This window comes from Rhincodon typus, chromosome 14 (assembly GCF_021869965.1).
Source record: "Rhincodon typus isolate 14 chromosome 14, sRhiTyp1.1, whole genome shotgun sequence".
In the NCBI taxonomy this organism is placed as follows: Eukaryota; Metazoa; Chordata; class Chondrichthyes; order Orectolobiformes; family Rhincodontidae; genus Rhincodon; species Rhincodon typus.
Genome location: NC_063345.1, coordinates 43554166 through 43560245, shown reverse-complemented (window position 1 = coordinate 43560245; position 6080 = coordinate 43554166).

Here is a 6080-nt window from a genome sequence, read left to right as displayed (position 1 = left end):
TCTGAGGAAGGGTCACCGGACCCGAAACGTTAACTCTGTTTTTTTCCTTCACAGATGCTGCCAGACTTGCTGAGCTTTTCCAGCAAATTTGTTTTTGTTGTGACTATAAAATACTTGTTGCTTAAGATACAAGCAGTTCATATGTTTAACAGGGGTGGAGGAATGCAGCTTCTGTTGATTTCATTTGAATTCACCTTCAGTTTCTGGAACTGAAAATTCATGTTGTAAATTGTTTGAAAGTTTTCCTGTCTGTGATGGCCCCATAGTGAACAATGGTGAGATGTTGGACTCAAGTGGGCAGATTGGCAGTGATTTAGAAAGAATTGTAAGATAGGATATGGCTACAAATTGGTGAGGTATGTGGCCTATTGCTTAAACATTGATTGGAGGTGGGAATGTGCAGTTTTATTTGCACAGTGGTATCAGCTATGTCACTGGTGAAGGCCAGCTGCTTCCCTGTGAGCTCAGGGTTGAGTATCCTTAGAGACAAGTGTGTTTTTTTTTAAAAAGAGACATATCCAGTGTTAATTAAGGTAGGCAACAGTCAAAACAAGCTGAAGGAACAGGAATGTCTCAGGAATGCTGAATTTTGGTGCATGTCTATTCCTCTGTGTTGCTGACGCAGTATCATGAATCAGGCACACGCTATTTGAATTGTTGGTGGTAAAGTAAAACCACATTATGGCAAAACTGGGTTAATCAAGGACTAGCCACACCCAGAAATATTTTTACGTTGGAAAATTCCATCAGGATATATTTGGCAGAAATTTTGGACAGATGAAATCCCAGCACTCAATCAGGAAATTTCAGAAACTGGGTTGGATTCCCTTAGGGGATCTGTATTTCTGTCAGTATGTGCACAGTCCTTTTGTTCTTCAGTAGAACCAGGTGATTCCTACACTGGCCATTTATAAAACACAACAATAAAGGAATATTGATTCAGCACACAGGAACTTCAGACAAGAAGCAGACATTCCCCATAACTCTCAAAGCTGGCCTTTGAGACCACGAGATTGAATTGTTCTTCCTGTTTATGTTTCATGTTGATTTTTTGGGTGTTATTTGTTAATATTTTATTCTGCCTTTGCTTTGTCAGATTAGCAAAATGTTTGACTCAACGGCTATGTGTAATAATTCTCGGCTACAACCTGAATAGTTTGGTAATGATTGGATGGAAAGTAAATACAATTATTTTCATGCAATAATCTTTGTAACTCTTCAGATACCTTGACATGTATCGTTGACATCAAAGCAGGTCAAAACCATGACTTACACCTTTTGTCTTTATCTGGTAATTTTTCATGTAATAAGTTGCACCGATTTCCATATTTTTTTGAAAGCTTCAACGCAACTAAATAGAAAAAATTAGAGCCTGGAAATGGCTGAACTTTCCTGTTTTTAGCAAGTTTTTTTTGGTGAGATTCATAGTGGGAGGTTCAACATAGCCCCTGTTGATTTTCTCATGACCAGCTGCTCTTCAGCTTAATAATTATGCAAAAACTAAATATTCCATATATTACATTTGGAGTATATGTGCCTATATTCCATTTGCCTTTCCTGTTAACTGCAGAAATTGTATGCATTTTTTTATGATTTCACTGTTGCCCACAATGTCTTCCCTCATTCACACTTGTTCCCCCAAACCCTCCATAACACTAATATTGCATGGCCTCTACACTGCCCACTGATAGGATCAAGAGACCTCTCCATTCTTTAGCCACATTTCCCACCATAGCCCACAGTGTTCAGGCCCCGACAAGATTCCTCGCTGTGAGACACACGAGCCATCACACCTTAACTGCAATTGGGGAATGTCAACCCATTATTCTGAGAGATAGTGTAATGCAATAGCTGGAGGAAGAGGATACATTCATTAAACAGTGAATGAATGGAAAAAATTAAATGGGCTGATGAAGATACCATAAATTTTATGCTTTTATCAAACTTATCTCCTGTTTGTTGGTTAGATCCTTATGATTCTATATGTGGGGATTGATCAGCTAGACTACAATGCAGGATATTGCCAACGATGTGGGTTCAACTCCTATGCAAGCTGTGCAAGTTAAGGGGGCCTGCAGTGGTATATTGTCCCATATCTGCAGAACAATGTCCTTCAAGCTACAAATCTCCATGGAGAGAGATGCCTATAGTCATTTGTGGACTATGGCTAATTACTTATTTACAATAAGTCAGGAAAATAGACTGGAGTGGAAATAGGTACAATGTTACAGACTGCTACACCAACAAAGTCGGTCTGGAGTCCTGAATGCTAAAATTATCATAGTGTGATTCTTGATAATATAATGAACATGCTTTTTAAAGAGTTATCAATAATTTTTAAATTTATTAACTGTGCAGGTTAGACGTCTATTGAACTTGTTTGAATCTTTACCATCAAGGCAATTATGGCAGATTGTTATTTTGGACCATTTTAAGGAAAGTCGTGGAAATTGCAGAAGTATTTTCCCAGGAAGGTATAACTTACGTAGATTAAAAAGTAATTCTCACGGCATCAAGGCATTCCCGAGGCACTTCACAGATAACTGAGTAAAATCGTTGATTCATCGATGTTTGTAGAACAGAAAGAGGCCACTTGGCTTTTTGCGTTTGTGCAGGTCAACAAAGATCTGACTACACTAATCCCATTTCCAGCTTTTGCCCTGAGGCTTTGAAAATGCAAGTAAATATCGAAACACTGCTTAAATGTTACAAGAGTTTCTGACTCAACCATGCTTTCATATAGTGCACTCCAGACTCCCACCACCCTCTGAGTGAATGCATTTCTCCTGAACTCTCCTCTTAGCCTTCAACCACTTACCTTAAATCTATGCCCTGATTATTAAGCCCTGTACCTCTCAATCTTCTACATTATTGTATACATCTCTATCAGTTTCCCTCCTGGCCTTTGCTGCTGTATGGAAAACACGCGGGTAGATTTAAACTAATGAGGCAGCGGGGAAAGAAACAAAGCAAAAGGTCGGAAAGTGAGCAGCAGGTAGAGGTTAATAGGATAAAAGGCAGGCCAGTCTAATGACCATGGTCAGGGAAGGAATCCTAAACAATCAAAATGTAAGTTGAAGGTTGGAGGTAGAGATGAGGCTCAGTGTCGTTAGGGATTAATAAATGAGGATGGAGAGTGCGGAGAGCATATTGTACAAGAAAATATGAAAACTGAAAGACAAATCAATAGAACTTACTTCAAAACCTTGTACCTAAATGCATGCAGTATTCAGAATAAAGTGATGAGCTGGCAGAATAAATGAAGAGAAATGTGTACGACCTGATGGGGATTACTAAAAGATGGAGATAGCAAGAAGTGCAGATGCTGGAGTCAGAGTCAATACTGTGTGGAGCTGGAGGAACACAGCAGGTCAGGCAGCAGAGGAGCAGGAAAATCGATGTTTTGGGTTTATACCCTTCATCAGGACTGAAGGGTGTAAAGCTGAAACATTAACTTTCCTGCTCCTCTGCTGTTGCCCGACCTGCTGTGTTCCTCCAGCTCCACAGGGGATGACTGAAATATGGTACAGGAAGATCAGGATTGGGAGTTATTAATCCAAAGGTATGCAGTATTCCGAAAGGATAGACATGAAGGAACAGGAGGTGGAGTTGCTTTCTTGGTTAAGGTTGATATCAAGGCTGTATTAAGAAATGCTTTTGGCACTAGGGACCAAAATGTTGAATCATTCTAGGTGGAAATAAAAAGCAAGGGGACAAATTGCTTGGTAGGAGTAATTTACATGCCCCCAAACAGTATATCCGAACTAGGGCATAGTCTAAATGAGGAAATAATGAGAGCTTGTGAGAAGGGCACAATAGGAGTGATTTGAACATGCATATTGACTAGATTAATCAACTTGACAAGGATAGCCTCGAAGAAGGGTTCACAGAATGTGTGAGGGATTGCCTCTTAGTGCAACGTGTCATTGGGCCAACCAGAGAACTGGCTACTTCAGAATTGGTACTATGGAATGAGGAAGGATTGAGAAATAGTTTTGTGGTTAAAGATCCTTGTGGAAAGACTGCTTGCAATATGCTAGAGTTTCAAATTCAGATTGAAAGAGTGAAGACATGGGAGAATTTTAGTGTTGGGCAAAGGTAATTATACAGACTTGAGAAGGAGTTGGCCTGAGGGGACTGGGCAAAAATATTAAAGGGCGGGACAGTTGAAGAGTAGTGGCAAATGTTTAGGAAGATGCTAAATATCTCTCAAAGTATATTCCTGAGAGGAAGAGAAATTGTAAAAAGGTGAAAAATCATCCATGGCTTAATAAGGAAGTCAAGGATAACATAAGGGCAAAAACGAGGGCATATCATTCTGCATTGGTTAGTGGCATTCTGAAGGATTAGCAGAACTTTAAACATCAGCAAAGGGTTACTAAAAACAAAATCAAAAGAGCTATGATGAAATAGCAGAAAACTTAAGAACTGATACTAAAAGCTTCTATACAAGTATATAAAAAGGAGGAGAATAGTAAAGTAAATTTTGGCCCTTTAGAGGACACAAATGGCAATATAATGATGGGGAACTCAGATGGCAGAGGCAGTAAACCAATATTTTGTCTTTGTTTTCACAGTGGAAGATAATAATTTCTTCCCAAAAACTGCAGCTACTACAGAGGAACTTGGTGACATTGCTATAACTAGGGAGAAGTTACTAATTAAACTGATGGAATTCAAGTCAGATAAGTCCCTGGGGCCTGGGACCTGCACTCTATGCTATTAAAGGAGGTGGCAACAGAGATAGTAGATGCATTAGTTATGATATTCCAAAATTCCCTGGGTTCTGGAAAGGTACCAGTGGATTGGAAACATGCTAATGTGACACCCTTATTCAAAACAGGAGGTAGGCAAAATAATGGGAAACTATAGTACTGTTGATTCGTTTTCTGAGGTGGGGAAGTTGCTGGAGTCAATCATAAAGGAGAGATAACTGAATGTTGGAAAAATAAAGCTCAATTCACCAGTATCAGAACAATTTCAAGAGGGAAAGTAATGCATCACAAACTTGCTGTAGTTCTTTGAGGATGTAACGGGCAAGGTTGATAATGGGGATACGGTGGATGTGGTACATTTCCAGAAGGCATTTGACAACGTGCCACATAAAAGACTGATCTAGAAAGTTAGATCCCAGGGGTCTAAGGTGGAGTATTGACTTGTTAGAGGATTGGCTGACTGTCAGAAAACAGACGGTCAGGATAAATGGGTCCTTCTCTAGATGGTGAACTGTATCTAGTGGGATGCCACTGGGTTCAGTTCTCGGATCTCAACTATTTACAAACTATGTAATTGATATGCATGCATGGACAGAGAGTAACACAGAAAAAAATCACAGGTGATACTAAGATAGGTTGGAAAGCAGGCTGTGATGAAGAGATAGAGTTTACAGATGGATATTGATAGGCTAGGGGAAAATTCAAGAATCTGGCAGATGGAGTTTAATGTGGATAAGTGTGAAGTTGTCCATTCTGGCCGGAGAAAATGAAAGGTCAAGTTATTATTTAAATAGAAGCAGATTCAAAGTGCGTCAGTGCAGAGGGATCTGAGTGTCTTAGTGCATGAATGGCAGACAGTGGGTATGCAAGTGCAGTATATAATACGAAAAACAAATGAAATCCTGGCATTTATTGCAAAAGGACCAGATAGTAAAAGTAAAGAAGTTTTGTTACAGTTATGTAAGGCATTGATGAGACCACACCTGAAGTAGTGTCCAGCTTGAGGAAAGATGTGTTGGCACTGGAGGCAGTTTAGAGGAGGTTCACTAGTTTGATTTCAAGGGTAAAAGGGCTGTTGTACGAGGAACATTTGAATGGCTTGGCCTTGTACTCACTGGAGTTCAGAAAAATGAGGGGGGGATCTGATTGAGCTATATAAAATGCAAAAGGAAATTGATATGGTGGATAACAAGGTGTAGAGCTGGATGAACACAGCAGGCCAAGCAGCATCAGAGGAGCAGGAAGGCTCTTCTAAGGATGCCTACCCTGAAGAAGTTACCCTCCTCCCTCTGGAAAGCCTTCCTGCTCCTCTGATGCCGCTTGGCCTGCTGTGTTCATCCAGCTCTACACCTTGTTATCTCAGAT